This window comes from Periplaneta americana, chromosome 7 (genome assembly GCF_040183065.1).
Source record: "Periplaneta americana isolate PAMFEO1 chromosome 7, P.americana_PAMFEO1_priV1, whole genome shotgun sequence".
NCBI lineage: Eukaryota > Metazoa > Arthropoda > Insecta > Blattodea > Blattidae > Periplaneta > Periplaneta americana.
Genome location: NC_091123.1, coordinates 100516059 through 100536023, shown reverse-complemented (window position 1 = coordinate 100536023; position 19965 = coordinate 100516059).

Sequence of the window (19965 nt, the reverse complement as noted above, 5' to 3'; positions counted from 1 at the left end):
AGCTCACCATTATCATAGGCCTATAGATATTTTTATTTTTTTTTTCAGATAAATCTATTCAAAATTATAAATTTATTTTAAATGCTCAATCAATATGATCTGTCTATTTGCAAATTTTATTATTTGCTATTACTTCTTAAATAGATACAGAACGTTTTCGCCTGTACGGCATCATCAGATATTTAAATTTGACGAAATCTAAACTTAATCCATTAAATTGTGCAAAGTAATATGCATAAGAGTGTTGATTGATTTCATCACGAGTTTTATGTAGTGGAAAACTTATTGGTAGAAAATGTTCAATTTTGATTTGTGTAATTTGTTTTGCTGAAAAATAAAGTATGAAAATTTAAGATTGTGAATGTAAATTACATGTAACTCATGTTACATTATTTGTTAAATGCCACTTATTGTAAAGATAAAATATTTAAAATCGACAGAATTTATAAAATATAATGCTTGGTGTCTAGATGAGAATAGATCACATAGTGTTATGCAATTATTACGATGTAGTCAAATGGTGTGTGTTTATGCAATACATTTGGATCTTCCGTAGTGATCGTGTGTCGAGTTCTTGGGTTCTCTAACATATATATTTTAAATAAATTTATTTATATATAGAAATGTTGAAGTAGGTAACTGACAATTTTACTATGATGAACTTAAGAAAACTGTAATTGAATATGTTTTACGTTACATGTATGAATGTTTTTGAAAAATTGAAAAATTGATGGGAAAACTGACTTCTTATATGCATGTGAAGTGAGTATTGCATTCATTCATATTGATTGTTTTAAATGTACCAAATTTTGCTGATCGTTTTGAGTTTGAACATGGGCTATATGTTAAAGGCGTGTTAAACTGAATATAAATTTCGAAGAGCATTATGAATATAAAGAAAATTAGGTAAAAACATTTAGTTTAGATAAATTAAAGGTATTATTCTGAATTGGTTTAAATTGAAAAACTTATATATGTGTTTTGAAGTACCAGTGTAATGGTTGTACCAAAGTAGGATGAAAGAGTTGGACTTGGTTATCTGTAACTGAAATATACGTAAATGTAGTTAATGGCGATTATTCAAGAATATTACTGGATGGTGAATTTTATCAGTAGGTATTAATAACTTGAAGAAAAGCTTATATTGTTTTAAGAACTCCCTCGAAATTATTCAAATTAACTTTACAGAGAGTTATTCCTGAAAGCTTAATTTGCATAATACACGTCACTGTACGTAACTGAAAACCACAATTTAAAGTCACACAGAGTTAGTGCGCACTCAAATGTTGGTTGCTTGACTGTTGTCAGCCCACTTTGAGGTCTGTGGATATAGAGGGAAAAATTGGATCGGTGTCGGGTAGAGTTCCCGGGTAGCTCAGTGGGAGAGCGTTGATACGTTTAACCAAAGGTCCCGAGTTCGATACAATTTTTCCCTCGAAATTATTCAAATTAACTTTACAGGGAGTTATTCCTGAAACCTTAATTTGCACACACCATTTGAATACATCGTAATAATTACATAACACTATGTGATCTGTTCTCATCTAGACACAATGCATTATATTTTATAAATTTTAACTATTTTATCTTTTCAATAAGTGGCATTTAATAAATAATCTATCATGAATTATACGTAATTCACATCCAAAATCTTAAATTTTCATACTTTATATTTTGGCAAAACAAATTACACAAATCAAAATTTAACATTTTCTACCAATATGTTTTCCACTACATAAAAATCATGATAAAATATACAACTTTGTTATGCATATTACTTTGTACAATTTAATGGATTAAGTTTAGATTTCGTCAAATTTAAATATCTGATGATGCCGTACAGGCCAAAACGTTCATATTTATTTAAGATGTAATAGCAATTAATAAAATTTGCAAATAGATCAATCATATTGATTGAGCATTTAAAATAAATTTATCATATCATATAGATAACTTACCTCTGATTGAGGTTCTGTCTTACAGGTACATCTATTAGGCCTACAACGGCGGAGGAAGAGGCGACGGGGGCGGCAACGGGAGACACGGACGTGGTAGCGGCGACCACAGCGGAAACAACAGAGATCAGGAATATTATGTCATGTAATGGTAAGTCTTTAGTAGTGCTGCAGGTCAATTGTAGAAGTATTTCTAATAAATCAGTTGAATTCTGGAACCTAGTACATTCGCATAATCCTGACGTCATAATAGGAACGAAATCATGGGTTTCCAGCGAAGTAACAGACTCAGAAGTATTTAGAAACGAATATGTAACATATAGACGCGACCATGTAGGAACAGGGGGAGGAGATTTTATATGAGTAAAGAGTGACTGCAGAGCGCTGAAAATTTTGAAGACTTGGAGTTCGAAATGTTGGGTGTAGACATAGTGGATGATTATTCACGAAACATATTACACATCATCGGTTTATAAAGGGCTCCGAAAGAAGGCTTGAACGTACAATGTAAAATAAGAGATATGTTGGAAAATAGATACATTCGCGGTCAATATGTTATCGTCGCGGGAGACCTAAACATGCTCCAGGTAAACTGGCAGGGTACAATAGAGGGAGGGATGGGCCAAGCCTAGTCATTAGTAAACGCACTCATATGGAAACACAACTTAATAAACAGATAGGGCAACAATGGGAGATTCCTTACTAGACATATTTCTTTTAAGACCCTCAGATGTAGTCGCAAGTATTGAAGTGTTTCCAGGTATTAGTGACCACGACGCGGTAATTCTTGAAATATTATGGAATGCTAAGTACAAGCAAAAAGGAACAAAGAACAAAAATATCTTGCAATATAACAAAGCGGACAGAAAAGGCTTACAAAATTATCTTAGAGAAAAGTACTCATCATGGGTAGTAAGGGCAGTAGTGTAGAAGAATGCTGGTCGGAGTTCAAGCAGATTATATTAACAGGAATACAGAAATTTATCCCAGTTAAACGGTTATCAAAAAATTCTGATCCGGAATATTATAATAATTACATTCGGAAATTTAAAAGAAAACTAAGGAAATCCTACAGCCAGCGCAAGGAAAGCGTTGTAAAACAAACAAAATTCACACATATATCGAAAGAACTGCTTAATGCGAAAAAGGTCGCGCAGGAAAATTACTTAAATAAACTTTTCAAAGGTGAAGAAACGGGTGGGGGGAATTTTATAAATATGTGAACAGACGACACAAGGAAAACTATTCGAGCCTCCCTCTAAAGAATGACCTCAATGAATTTCTTGTACAGGACAGAGAAAAAGCAAAACAACTAAATACCTTTTATGCCAATGTTTTTGGGATGAGGGCAATAATACCTAACTTAGTTTCTGTGGAAAATACGGGTCAGTTTTCTATCAAGCCTAGGGACATAAGGAGAAGGATATCTAATTTGAAAACTCATAAATCAGTAGGACCTGATGGTATCGTCGGAGACATGATAAAATTGGGAGGAAGCCATGATTCCGTATCTAGTTCGTATATTTGAAATATCAATAAATAATGGTACTGTCCCGCGAGATTGGAAAGATGCAATAGTGGTGCCAATTTATAAGTCAGGTCTCACTCAGACCAGTCAGCCTCACCTCTGTGGTTTGCAGACAGATGGAACACTTGATTTTAGCATATCTAAGGCAGCATTGGAATGATCAAAATTGGTTACATAATTGTCAGCATGGGTTTCGGGGGGGGGGCTACTCATGTGAGAGCCAATTAGTAACTGTATGTCAGGATTTAGCAGACAGAATAGATTCAAATAGCCAAATAGATGCAGTGATTATTGACTTTGAACGCGCATTCGATGTAGTCCCACATGACATACTGTACTGTTGGTTAAACTACAATCAACGGGGTTGACTTCAGAGTACTCCAGTGGATCAAGGAATTTTTAACTTGTCGCACACAGAGAGTACGGGTAGGGGAGGAATTATCGAACCCAATAGAAATTACTTCCGGGGTCCCGCAGGGGAGTGTCTTGGGGCGACTTCTATTCTTTGCTCTTGTAAATGATCTGGCAGTTAACATCTTGTCCAGGGTTGGCTTATTCGCGGATGACTGCATCGTATATAGGGAAATAAAAAGTCATGAAGATACTACTCTTCTTCAGAATGACCTCAATAGAATAAACGATTGGGCAATGGCCAACGAAATGAAAATAAATTCTCTAAAGAGCAAAGCCATTATGTGTTCAAGAAAAAGGAATAAAATAATCGCATCGTGCATGTTAGGGGGTGAAACCATTCCGGAAGTTAACCAATGTAAATACCTAGGAATAACATTTAGCAGCGATCTCGGCTGGGGGGAACACGTTACTGACACAGCGGGAAAGGCATGGAGGGCGTTACACTTTGTGATGAGGGAACTAAGAAAAGGTTCTGATATATCCAAAGAGATTGCATATAAATCACTAGTTCGTCCAGTAATGGAATATGGTGCTGCATGTTGGAATCCTTACTGATTAGAAAATATTAGGACACTGGAAAAGATTAAAAAAACGGGCTCTCAAGTGTTGTCGTAATAATTCACCATTAAAATGGGACACACTCACGGACCGGAGAACGCGAATTCGATTATGCGCTATATTCAAAACATACAGAGGCGAGCCTGCCTGTAGAGAAATAAAAAATAGCTTGCAGCCTCCAATTTACTTTTCAAGGAACGACCACTCTTAAAAATTGAGGGAAAAAAGACAGAGGACGGACAGTGGAAAGTTTTCTTTTCTCAATCGTACCATCAGGGACTGGAATGCTTTACCTGCAGACTTACTGAAGGCTTTCCCAATAACCAAAAATGTATTTAAAAATAGGCTTAAGAACTTTACTAATATACGGTAATATATTATATACACTATTTAAAATGTGTAATTGATATCTTGCTATTTGAAGTGTTCTATCAGTGAGGAAGTGTGTTGTGCCAGTTCAATTTGTAGTGTCAGTGAAGTCTATTGTGTAAGTGAAGTGTGTTTGTGTCAGTGAAGTGGCTGTGCAAAGTATTTGAACAGTGAAATGGTTAGATGTGTTAGTGAAATCAGGTAGAATCAGTGCAGTGAGTGAGTTGACAGCGAAATACGTGTAGTGCCGAAAGGTATTTTTGTAGGTATAAACCTGTCACACTCGTGGGTCTTAGTTCGTATTTACGGTTAAGATAGAATTTAGATTTACTTTAAATGTTATTTTAAGTGATCATGCTTCATTAATTTAGGATGCACCTTGTTATTATTATTATTATTATTATTAATCATTATTATTAATTATTGTTCTTTTTATTAGTTATGTTTATTATTAATTGTCATTATTGAGTGCAATTGGTTACCACTGCCACCGGGTATTCCCATTTGCAGTGTGAATAAATACATACATACATACATATATTATCAGGCAGTACATCCTACTTGACGATATGTGTCAGAGGAAGAACAATTGTTTGTATACATTTGAAGTCTGATTAGTGCAATGTGTAACTAGTCGGAGATGTATGCAATGGATAGTGATAGGAACTGGCCACCATACCCTATTATCTCCTGGCATGGTTGCCCCTTAAATATTGCCTTGTTGGTATCACTTGTGAGGTTCAGACCTGTCTTCAAACAGTTGACTAAACAGTAACATCGTATGGATTAGATATTCATTTATTTAGATATGTAACCATATCGTTTTATGTATATCGATAGTTAAGGTGTGACACATCATATCTACAAAACATAGAGTGGTGTAATTGCGGTGAATGTAAGGTAAATGCCAACAAGAGAAGAATGTTTTTTTACTGCGAAATGTCAACATAAAATATAATATTATTGGCAGTAGAGAATTTACAACATTTCTTGATCCTTCCGAAAGTGTTATTCTAAATATTGGTATACTAGAAATTTAATTATGACAGAGACCTTTAGATAAGAGGCGAGTAATCATTGTTTTATACTCCAGTTTTTTCATTTCGCCTAAAATAGTAGCCTTCTGCAATCCAAAAGAAGTAATATGTTCGTCATTACATCCATTGCAGAATATTTTATGTATTTCCACTAAAACCAGAGCTGTCATATTGGTTATCATCAGCTAACCAAACTCTGTTTACTTTCTCATAATTTACAACACTGTCCGAAACCTTCTTTGTCCCCATTCCAGGAGCAATATATATCTCACTAATACATAATACGTGGGCCTACTATTGTGTCCCAGAGTTGTTAAATTTGTTATTTCATGTAAACATTTGGGAAAAGAAACCTATAGCTACCGCTTATTTTATATGGATGTAACTAATCTCACAAACATTGAAGACAGTCTACTCAAATTTTTCTGGGAACACAATTTATTTTTTTGACCTTCTGTGTATTCAGTTTCATCATGTAAACATGGTTCCTTGCTTAAATATTTCACAGTCGTAACCAATTTACTACATTTCATACAGAAATCAAAACGCGATTAGAGGCATTCAAGTTTTCCTGTGAACATAATTCATTTCTGTGACCTTCTGTGTACTCAATTTCAACACGTAAATATGATCCTCTGCTTGAAAATTTTACAGTTTTAACCAGTTTACTACATTTCATACAAACAAACAAGAAGTAATAAGAGATGTTCCCACAATACAAAGAATATTTTATACATCTTGATTACACAACTTTTAACACTGTATCAATTAGGAATATGTATGATAAGAACTTTCTTGTGTTAAATTTTAACGTACCTTGTTAACATGTTTGGATCTATTTTCGGTCATCTTCGGAACTGGTCGTTGTTGGTCTTGGCGCCTCTTGTTTCCTGTGTGGGTGAGTTCGTAATGCAGAGTCAAAGAGTGTATGTCTTTTGAAATTGAGTTGCATGTTGAGAATATCGTTGGGGTGGGTTTTCATGTGTCTGTATATTTCATATTGTTCTAGTGTGTTGAGTTTATGGCTTTTTGGTTGGATGTACAGTATTTCCATGTCTGTGTTGATGTCTCTGTAGGTATGGTTAGCATTTGTGATGTGTTCTGCATATGTGGAGGTGTTTTGTAATTTCGTTATGGCTGTGATGTGTTCTTTGCAACGTGATTGAAATGATCTGCCTGTCTGTCCTGTGCAGAAGTTGTTATCTTGAAAAGATAATATATAAGATAACTACAAACGACGAAAAGTAAGTCTAATTGGATAACATAATATAGAAATTAACGTTATTACGTTAGAACTAAATTGGTTATGGTGCAATTAATATAAATTTGATAGGTAAAATTATAATGGAGTGTAGTAATGAGATAGTGAGACAGCAAATATTTAGCAATTTAATTAGTTTAAAATCATTAACAGATTACAAAGAAATGAAAATAATATGGGGATAGAAATAATATACAAAAGTTAACAACAGGGAAAAAAGATGGGACTAGCGCAGTAGAGATTGGGAATTTTGAGTTTAAAAAATAGACGAGGAGACAGAGGAAAGATATATGTCCTTTATGTAATCAAAAGAAAGACGCGATAACTTCTACTATCTTACCCAGAAAATGAAAGAAAAGAAAGAGTTTTTGTTAAGAAATACCTAGTGATTGTACGTAGTATGGAGTATATAGTAATAGTTATTAATACAGACGTATAAATTATTAGACTCAAACGAAAATATATATGATTCAACTAAAATTTAACCTACAAAACTCATTTATTACACTCTGTTTGCAAAAAATAATACTTACTATGAAACCATTTGTTCTTTATCATAAATTGTTTGCATTTTGGCATGCTGTTCATGAGATTTTGTACATTGTTTCTTCGTATCTTCATCCCTGTGCCATATTTTGATAAATGCTTCTAAGAGGTCCACCTTGGTGGTAATCGTCGGTTTTTTTCAGTTTTCTCTTTACGATAGACCAAATATTTTCAATTGGGCTGTTACCTGGCCAGGGATGGACGTCTACATTATTTTCAGTCACAAAATTAGTTACTGACCTGGCTTTGTGACAGGGTGCTTCATCCTGTATGAAGATACATTCACCATCAGGGAACCAGTCCCTCATTTGTGGAAAAATTCGGATTTCTAGGACTTTTTTGTACTTATCCTGTCGCATAGAGTCCTACAGAATTTTTTGTGGCCAGTAATTCATGATAATTATGAAAATGTAAAAAATGTGGTGCTGAGTCTAATAATTTGCACACGTCTGGTGTCATGTATTTAAAGGTGGATTTCTGGAAAACAGAAATATAACAGAACTACCATTAACGAATGATGTGCAAATTGTACATAATTTTGATGACGATAAATATAAATATAGCCTATACATATTTTATTCTAATGACAAATTCAAGTGTAAGTTATACAGTTCATTACATTTTGAAATTCTACAAATAAAGGGAGCAAAACTAAAAACAATAGTCTATGGCTATGAAGACAAGATTCTGGGATTGACATGGAATCAGCACACCGCAGCACTGGACATTGTTCGAAACGATGGTAAATCAGTTCGGAAGGCAGTTGTAGTTTTTCAAATTTCGGCAACTATTTTGCGAAACCATCTTGCATCAGGTAGCAGAAAAAATAAAAGGTAGGAAAACTCTTTTAACAAATTGACCAAGAAATGAAAATATGCAGAAGGATACATACTGTACTTGCCAATGCACGAATGTCTCTGACTTCACCCGTATCCAAGGTAGAGACCTACACAAAAGCCCAGCCCATAAACTGATTCCGAACTGGACCCCATAAGACTTCACAGTCTCGCACGAAACAAGCTTGTGACGTCAAAGCGCGGACTGAGCAGGGCTGCATGCGAAGCGGTTTTATGTCGTGGGCTGGTATCAAGGCATCGAGCCCAACTCTCCTCTTCTATCAGTTACTTATTAATTGAGTTTGCGCGAGCGTGTGCTTGCGTATGCAGGTCGATCAATGATCAACTACTATTTCAAAAGTTTAAATTTAGTTTTGGATTTCTGTCTTTTCAAGATGCTTCCAAGTAATGGTGCCTGGAAAGAAAATACAGTTTCTGTGATGAAAGTTTTCTGGGCTGAGATGCCATCATCTATTGGTAGACTGGTAGACCAAAGCATCTTAGTCCGGAAAACCTTCACCACAAACACCGACCGTGAGAGCCTAGATTCTAAAATAAAATCTCTCTAGAGAAAAAGTAGTGAAGGAGAAAATCACTGCCAAAGACTTAAAACAACAGAGTCGGATGGAATTTTCAGAAGTATCATTGGGACAGATTTGATCTGTGTTCGACAGCAGTGGAAAATAATTTTAATTGTATGTTATCCGGTATGCGGCAATGCTCATGCAATGAGTTTGACTGGTACCTCATATATTTTCCGTCATCCATGCGTTGAGAATCACAAAACTTGAAGTGACTATGTAAAATGTATACCAATATCGTCACAGGAGTTGATAACGCAGAAATATGTTCCGTGAATGGAGTTTGAGTTCATTTGAGACAGTCGACGGCGAACGCTTCCTGGTTCTAGCACAGAAGTTAAAAATACTGCTGATACTTATGGAAAAATGAGTGCCAAACGTGCCAACCCCCATTCGAAAACAGTGTTCCGAGACACGGCGTAAAATGTCGATTTAATTGTTTACACTTTCTGGAAATAAGCTAAATATGCTGTTTATTAGATCGTTATTGGAGAAATTAGATAGTATCCAAATTTATTTAATTCCAGTTGCCACATTTCCAATGAATATTTTGGAATGGAATGAACTTTGGGAGAAGGTCACTATGACACAGCACTGCGACTTTTCAAGATCTATTTCGATAACCCTGAAGCAAGGCGAACTCCAAAATCCACACCTGCTGACTACACTACGGTTCACGCGTACCCAGATTTCGAACAGACAACCTCACTCGTCCCTAGGCCAGCTCACTCCGTGCGTCGCCAGCAGGCGTTCAGGGAATGTTATGGAATGATGACGGAATGGACGGAATGTGGATATGCAATATGGGAAAACAGGGAAACCCCAAGAAAAACACCAACTGCGACCTCTCCCGCCAAAAGTGAGATTTTTCAATTAAAAATCCCGGTCTTGACGAAACTCGACGGCGGATAACCTACAGGACAGGCTGAAGGTCTTTCTACTCAGCCGTCGCAGGGATTTGCATTGGATATTGCAATGAATGAATGAATCAATGAATCAATGAATCAATGAATGAATCAATCAATCCATCAATCAGTCAGTCAATAAGTATAGTTACAAAATTGTGAGTTACGTATTGTATGAATTTAATTCTTGGCACGAAATATATATAGACATATCCTATTTTTTTTTCTTTTTTTTTTTAGATTTACTAAGATTTTATTGCAAGCAAATATTACATACAATAACAAATCTTTTACAATACTATTGTAATACTCGTATATGAATATTCATCAAAATTCGAAATTGATTACCAATCTAATAGTAAAATAGCCTACATATTACAATTTATTGTATAAATACAATGTAACTGGGTCACACCCGAAAAAGCAAGATGCTTCAGGTCGGGTGTGACCAAGAATGAAAACTGGATAGAAAAAAAGATGTAATAATAATAATAATAATAATAATAATAATAATAATAATAATAATAATAATAATAATACTTACCTACTTACAAATGGCTTTTAAGGAACCCGAAGGTTCATTGCCGCCCTCACATAAGCCCGCCATCGATCCCTATCCTGTGCAAGATTAATCCCGTCTCTATCATCATATCCCACCTCCCAAAAATCCATTTTAATATTATCCTCCCATCTACGTCTCGGCCTCCCTAAAGGTCTTTTTCCCTCCGGTCTCCCAACTAACACTCTATATGCATTTCTGGATTCGCCCATACGTGCTACATGCCCTGCCCATCTCAAACGTCTGGATTTAATGTTCCTAATTATGTCAGGTGAAGAATACAATGCGTGCAGTTCTGTGTTGTGTACCTTTCTCCATTCTCCCGTAACTTCATCCCGCTTAGCCCCAAATATTTTTCTAAGCACCTTATTCTCAAACACCCTTAACTTATGTTCCTCTCTCAGAGTGAAAGTCCAAGTTTCACAAACATAAAGAACAACCGGTAATATAGGCCTAACTGTTTTACAAATTCTAACTTTCAGATTTTTGGACAGCAGACTGGATGATAAGAGCTTCTCAACCGAATAATAACACGCATTTCCCATATTTATTCTACGTTTAATTTCCTCCCGTGTGTCATTTATATTTGTTACTGTTGCTCCAAGATATTTGAATTTTTCCACCTCTTCGAAGGATAAATCTCCAATTTTTATATTTCCATTTCGTACAATATTCTGGTCACGAGACATAATCATATACTTTGTCTTTTCGGGATTTACTTCCAACCCGATCGCTTTACTTGCTTCAAGTAAAATTTCCGTGTTTTCCTTAATCGTTTGTGTATTTTCTCCTAACATATTCACGTCATCCGCATAAACAAGAAGCTGATGTAACCCGTTCAATTTCTAACCATGCCTGTTATCCTGAACTTTCCTAATGGCATATTCTAAAGCGAAGTTAACAAGTAAAGGTGATAGTGCATCCCCCTGCTTTAGCCCGCAGTGAATTGGAAAAACATCAGATAGAAACTGACCTATACGGACTATGCTGTATGTTTCACTGAGACACATTTTAATTAATCGAACTAGTTTCTTGGGAATACCAAATTCAATAAGAATATATGATACTTCCCTCTTAACCGAGTCATATGCCTTTTTGAAATATATGAATAACTGATGTACTGTACCCTTATACTCCCATTTTTTCTCCGTTATCTGTCGAATAAAAAAATCTGATCAATAGTCGATCTATTACGCCGAAAACCGCACTGATGATCCCCAATAATTTCATCTACGTACGGAGTTAATCTTCTCAAAAGAATATTGGACAAAATTTTGTACGACGTCAACAAAAGTGATATTCCTCGAAAGTTGCCACAGTTGGTTTTGTCCCCCTTATCAAAAATAGGTACAATTATGGACTCCTTCCATTGTTCTGGTACAAATTCCTTTTCCCAAATAGCAAGTACAAGTTTATAAATTTCGCTATATAATGCACTTCCACCCTCTTGCATGAATTCTGCTGGAATTTGATCGATACCTGGAGACTTGTAGTTTTTTCAGATTTTCTATCGCAATTTCGACTTCTGAAAGCGTGGGTTCGGATATAAATGGCTCAGCAGTTTGTATTTCAATTTCGTCCCGATCATTTCTATTTGGCCTATGTACATTTAGTAGTTGCGCAAAATAGTTTTTCCATTTGTTTAGGATTGATGGAGAGTCTGCAAGCAAGTCACCATTCTCATCCTTGATCACGTTTACCCTTGGCTGATATCCGTTGTTAAATTCCTTTATACCCTTATGTAAATCTCGAATGTTTTTATTCTTACAATTTGTTTCTACCTCATTCAGTTTTTCCTTCAAGTAATCTGTCTTTTATTCCTAAGTGTACCACTTGCTTCCCGTCTTTCATTGAAATAATTATCTCTCTTCTCCTCAACTGGATCCTGTAAGAATTTCAATTTTGCCTGTTTCCTTCTTTCTACTACGATGCAACAATCTTCATCAAACCACGGTTTCTTTTTCTTAGTTTCATAATAACCTGTGCTCTGCTCATCTGCAATTTTGATACTATCTCTGATATTTTCCCTCACGCTATTAACATCTAATTCTTTCTCAACTTCGTCGGAACTTTCTAAAGTGGCAAACCTATTCGAAATTTCGACCTGATAATTTTGCTTAGCTTCCTCGTCCTTTAATTTCAAAATATTGAATTTAGTAATATTAACTTGTTGCTCTACTCGCTTGGCTACTGATAATCTTTCTCTTAATTCTCCAATCACCAAATAATGGTCAGAATTACAGTCTGCATCCCTGAAAGTTCGAATATCTACTATACTGGTATGTCTCCGTTTATCTATCAAGATGTGATCTATTTGGTTGTGTGTCAATCCATCTGGAGAAGTCCAAGTATATTTATGTATATCCTTATGGGGGAATGTTGTACTTTTGACAATTAAATTTTTCGATGTGGCAAAGTTGACTAATCTAACTCCATTGTCACTACTAATTGCGTGTAGGCTCTCTTTTCCAATAGTTGGTCTAAAAATATCCTCTCGTCCTACTTTAGCGTTGAAATCCCCCAATAAAATTTTCATGTGATATCTAGGTAACTGATCAAAAGTATGTTCCAATTCCTCATAGAAGCTATCCTTTATACGGTCGTCTTTCTCTTCTGTAGGGACGTGAGCATTTATAAGTATGATGTCGCACCATCTACTCTTAAGTACTAAATGTGATAACCTGTCACTGATAAATTCGACCTTTTTTACTGCTGATTTTATTCTCTTATGAACAAAGAATCCTGTTCCTAATTGGTGATTATTGTTTCCTTCCTCATAATACAACAAGTAATCTCCTATTTGTGATATGCCCTTCCCATCTAACCTAACCTCTTGTACTCCCACGAAGTCTATTCTATAGCATAATAATAATAATAATAATAATAATAATAATAATAATAATAACCACAACTGTGATTAAACTGTTAAGTGTAATTACACATAAAGTTTAAAAAGAATAACAATAAAAACAAAAACAAACCAACGCACAGTGTGCAATTTTCCCAATGTAGGTGGACAAAAATCAAATTTCCACTCGTTTATTTTGGCATAGATGAATATGAATTCATGTTCTTTAATGTTTGGAGAATGTTGTGACGGATAGCTTTTACTGTTTTATCAGGAGCATGCTATTTTTAGAAGTGTGGGAACACGGAATTCTTCCTTGCATTTCTCGTTCCGGTTCAGTCGTGGGCAAAGTAGCTAACTGTGTGGGCGAAAAAGTGCTAGCTGATAGTTATTATTTGTATTCTGAGACATGGAATATGTTCAGACAGGTATGTTCTTACTAATGATACTTCAATTTTTAGTTTGTAAATTATTCTTCTTCTTACAATAGGGTTTAAATATTAAAATTGAAAAAATATATTTCTTCAAGTTCTCCAAATATAATTGGCGGTTTTAGTATCTCCGGTCACGTCCGGTTACGACAATTCTGTTAGAATTTAATAAAACAACATTTAGAGTGTTGAATCCTTGTTTCAAAGTTTGCGCGTTTTTGCGCATTTATCAGCAATTAATTGTTTTCAGTGGCGGCGCACACGGTAACGCGGCGGCAACTATTCCATGTTTGGCTAAGCAGTAAAGAATCACGAAATGAGAAATTTTTAATCACTGTGTGAGTGTTTCAGGCCTACAAAATTGTTCACATGGCATTGAAGTTCAGATTAAAAATACATTGGACACATTTTTATCCAACCTCAACAAACGGTGGACAAATCCATATTTAACGAAAGGAAAAAAGTAACAAGAAAAATTCAGAACTGATATGGGTCCCATAGTTGACAAACCTCAACCAAGTAGTGGCACCAGTAATGATGGTAATACTGCAAGAAGATTCTTCAGAAATTCAAAACAAAGTAGTGATATTACTGGAATTAATGAAGAACTTATACGGCGATTCTGTGTGATTTTGGAAACAATAGCAAGTGGTTACGATATAAATTTAGAAGCATTCAGATTATACACAGCAGAAACAAAAGCACTCTATATGGAATCATATCCCTGGTATTTCATGCCGGTAACAGTTCACAAAATGTTAGTTCACAGCACAGAAATAATAAAATCTTACATATTACCCATTGGACAACTTTCTGAAGAGGCACAAGAAGCAAGGAACAAATATTTGAGAAAGTTTAGGGAAGGACATACCAGCAAGAAGTCAAGAATAATGTTGCTGGTGTTATCTGTTCCCCTCATTTCTTCATTAAGAAAACTGCCCGTGAAGAAAAGTGGGAGCTTATCACCACAAGTGATTAATCTGCTACTGCCCTGTCCACCAGTAAGCAGCTCGGCAACGTCAGAAGCATCTGCCTATATTTCCAGTGAATCGGCTAGTGAATAAAGCACGCCTGTAAATTACCCTATATTTTTATTAGTGTTATAATTTTTATTGTGGACAAATAACAGCAGATCTATTGTCTCAGCTGTATATACACTCTTCATTATGGCATAAAATAATATGACGGATTTAAAACAAATCTTTTGTTTAAAGAAATTGTTGTAAATTCAAATCATTTCGCACATTTGTGTTATAAAGTGTATTATTTATTTTGCCATATCACTTCGACTGAAGTAAAACTTAGATAATTCACTACAAGAAATTATGAAACTGAGAATAATGTTACATATTATGTAAATTAACTTTCAGTTAAATATTTAATTCATATAGCCTATTAATGTTCCTGGCATTGGGTCAAAATAAATAAATTAATTAAAATCAATTATTTCTTTAACTGAAGTGGTTCAAAATATATTCTGTCCTGTTACATCACTTCAAATATTTCAATATTTAATACACATGTTAATTTTAATTAGGCCTACAATGTGTCCTGTGGAAAAGAAAATAATATTTTCACTCTTATTTAAGGAAATTTATAAATATAATTTTCCCATTAAACATTAAATTCTACATTGGACAAATATTTCATACCAAGAACTTATTTTCAGTGTAATATGTTCATTAAAAACAAATATATCGTTCCCACCCTTGTGTGAAAGGGTTGAATTAATCACGCGATTTAAATCAAAATTGAAACACATCTTTCTATGGTTGATATAAACTTGGATATAAAGTTTCATCGAAATCTGACCAAAGGAAAGTGAGAAATTAATTTTGTCCAGCTAGATTGGGAATATTGCACACTGTGCAACGGTACCATAGCCTACAGTATACATAACCATACTAAGTTAAGAATACAACATTGTTAAAGTGACAGAAAAAAATAAATGAAGAATAAAAATTTACATGATTATAATTTTAAAAACAGTTCAAGCACTTGTTTTTTTAATAATGTATTGTTTAATAATTTTAGTTTAGGATTTCTCTTTATAAAATCATTAAAATAATCTTGGACCGTAATTTTATTAGAACTGTGTCTTAGACCTGCTTCAGTCTTACATTTTGGTTCAATGAGGGAGAGCGAAATATTGTATCGTCTTGTGTTGAGCATCAAATAAATAAATAAATAAATAAATAAATAAATAAATAAATAAATAAATAAATAAATAAATAAATAAATAAATAAATAAATAAATAAATAAATAAATAAATATTATAACTTAATATATAGAGGTGTCACCTTAAAAAAATTATACAAATTTGTTCGCTAGAGAAATGAAATACAAGAAAATTTGTAATGTTGGCCTAAAATATTTACTTGTTTGTTAGAAAAAATCAGGTTATGGATGTGACGGGATCACGGCTGTGAGTTTTACATGGACGCATCTGGCTCAAATCGATAGATCTAGACAACATCTTTCGTTTGACACCAGAATCAGTGCGCTAGCATATCGAAGTTGTCAGATATACTGTCCGAAAATTTTGTCGAATCTCAAAATGGCCACCAAACATCGCGGGACCCCAACAGTGCCTAGCGCATTCGTGGCGCCATTTCAAGGTCACTCTTGCATCATAGTCGTATACCTGATCGAACAAGACCACATTTATTCCAATCGTGTTATTAGTCACGAAGTTACAGTGTCGAAATAGAAACGTTACGTCACTGTTTCCGTCCTATTACCCCATGTATCGATCTGATGTTAAATACGTATATTGAAGTAAAAAATATTATTAAAAGTGATTGCAGTATACGAATAACTACGTAAAGTTGTAACCGATCAATTTCTAGTGTTTGTTAAGAATATTTTCTTAAACACAAGTTTTTACGATAAACAGAAAAATACCATATGCATCCAGCAGAGCTTTGCTGTTCTTAAGATTTGGTTTGTAATTATCTTGGATCCAAACATAGTGTTAAAAATAAATTTATTGATCGGTATTATTTCATAGAGTGGGGTAATTTTTCTCTCTCTATGAGGGCAGGAGGCGAACATCCCATGCACCGCTACCTAAGGTCTATTGTGAGCCTCTAGATGAGTTGCATGCCCACCGACTCCACCTACGCCGAAACGACCTAACTGCTAACACCCTGACCACCAGTCCCGCCATCCTTCCAAACTCGTGTACCATTCTACGCAACAGCTCCCCCCCACGTTTCCCCCTCAAACATTCTGAGTTGTAAGCTACCACTTCCGTCCCTTCAATGGTCTGAGGTGTAAGTTCCCTCTCCAGTTGGGAGATGAGTGGATTCCGCTGATGGCCACCAACTATCACAACTAGATTGACATAGCCACCGAGGCCGGCCGAGAAAGTCTGCAGTTTCGGAGGGTCGCTGCAGGAGCGATCTGAAAACCAAGTAGGACAGCCAGAAATGAAGAGGAAAGGATGATAAGGGACGAAAGGAAGTGGAGAGAATGAATGAGTTTCCATACGCCTGATAAAGTTACCTGATATTCATCCATAGGAGCGAGGGAAAACCCCCGAAAAATCTCACCAGGTCAACTTGTCCTAAGCGGGGAATGGAACCCCGGCCCGCTGGATTCGGAAGCGGAGACACTACTACGGGACCACAGCGGTGGACTGGAGGTACTGCCCGTGCCTCACTTGCTGAGCTGTTTCTTTGCGGGCGAGACGCATAGGGGGAGAGTGGGAGGTCCTGGGTACCGCATGTGCCTACTACCCTACGTTCAACACATCGGCCTTTTCAGGATTTCTTTCCTCAGCTGTGGAGCAAGATCAGCCATGGACAAGCGAATGTATAGGCTGTCCCCTCACAAAACAAATTATGTTCTTCTCATCAATTCCTGTAACTAAACACTAATACCAGCGGTAGACTATAGTCTCTATTTCATATTATCGACCTAATCGCGATTACAGTTGTCACGTGTACACATCCGTAAACTCTTTCCTCTATGGCAGTGTTTCTCAAACTTTTTCCACCGCGAAATCCCTTTTAATGTAAAGTGTAACTGCGGAATCCTTGTAATATTTTATTAGTATTTAATAGTTAACAGACAAGTAAGAGCTAGTATCTCAATAATTCTGTTCAGTGAGACAAATGTATTTGCTTGTTAAGCCTGGTTTTATGGCGGAAAGTTGTAGTCTCATTTCTACTGTACTTTTTAATTATGTCTTTTCGGTAATTTGTTTTAGTGAACACATACACAGAGAATCCAGTGATGAAAATGGTAATTATTATGGGTATTTTCCGTTTGAGATCTTCATTAAACATATTGTTATTACGCATATTATTGGAATATTATTATTATTATTATTGTTATTATTATTATTATTATTATTATTATTATTATTATTATTATCATCAGTGGTTTCATGTTATTATTGATTCATATTTTTATAATATTTATGTATTTTTATAGTAACCACTAAATATAAAATAGCCACCGGAGCAGCCCAGTCGGCTAAGGCGCTTTCCTATCGATTCAGAGTTACGCTCGGGCGCGGGTTCGATTCCCGCATGGGCTGATTACTTGGTTGGATTTATTCCCGAGGTTTTCCCCAACCGTAAGGCCAATGTCATGTAATGTTTGGCGAATCCCTGACCTCATCTCGCCAAACACCATTTCGCTATTATTAATCCCATCGATGCAAAATAACGTAGTAGTTGATAATATGTTATTAAATAACCAAGTAATAAAAGGTACGGAATAAAATTTAAAATCATACAGGGCTCACGGAACCCCGGAACATACTTTGAGAAACGCTGCTCTATGGCAATTCAGCAATAGTTTAGACTGAACGAAGAGTGGTCTAGTGTGTACATACATTTTAGGAAATCGCCATCAGAGGTAATAGCGAGTGGTAACCACGTTTACAGTATCCAGTATTATAAACAGTAAACAGTAAAAACCCCTGCACTGGCATAGGATAATGTTTTCTGCACATGTAATATGCTGCCTTGCCGCACGCTACAGCTGCCGTGCCTATCCGAGCAGACCTAAGAGGCGTGGTTATAAGCACTAGGGAACTCTCGGTTCAGGACGTGAGACACGGGCAGTAATACCGATCACGCATATGATTTGTATTGTTTTACCGTATTGGAACGTTAATGGAGTAAAACCGATCATTTATATGGTTTTAAAAGAAGTATATTTTCAATTAAAAAAAAAAACATGAACACAAAAAATTATTATTCCAAACTTAAAAAGCTCTGTAATAAAACTTCATACCCTTTTAACAAAACCTATCATATGTCATTATTACAATATATATATGCACTCCCCGTAACATGAACTTCCTGACAGAATTGTTGCAACTCAAAACCTTCCAAATTTGAAGAGAACTATTTTAATTTATAATCAGAGATGTGGTTGCGTCTCTCTTTAGTACCAAGTAGTTTCTAGGCACCTGACGAAATAGGGTGTCACAAAACAAAGAACAATATTTGGAACTCCAGGCAATTAGGAAATGGGTTTCACAATTACGTTTTATTACTTTACTTGAAAAAAATCTGAAAAAGTATTTGTAATATTATATTACTTACTCTTTGTTGTCCACCAAACGCACAGTCCACGAGTAGATGTTGTTTGTTGCAGAAGCAGAAAAAACTGATTTTCTTCCATTTTAATTGGAGTTAATTAACCGTGAAATTCTGTTGAGTGCAGTTCTCGCTACGGTGTATATTGCTTACTTATCTATTAATCTAACATTATTTTGCTTACATTGTTTGAAATTATAGTGTATGTTTTATATCAGTTTCATTGTTAAAAATTTCAAATAATCGGCTTTACCCAAGAGGAGTAGATTTAGCTCATTAGGTAGGCTATATAATATTCTTCCTTAGTCATCCTTTATAGGCTATATACTGTAGAGCCTATTCTACTACTTATTTTATCGTTTCCTTTATATATCTTTGTCTTTCCTAGTTTTTGTTTTATAATACATAATGAAATATGAAACTTGATTTAAAATATTGATGTATTTGCAGGTGTTACATAGCCTATCTCATGTCAGCTGAGTGAATAGCCTAATAATTCTACGTCTTAGTTTAAATATTTTTAATTCATTGTATTCTTTCTTCCGTGACGTTAGCGTCCTTAAAACGGCATTTTATTT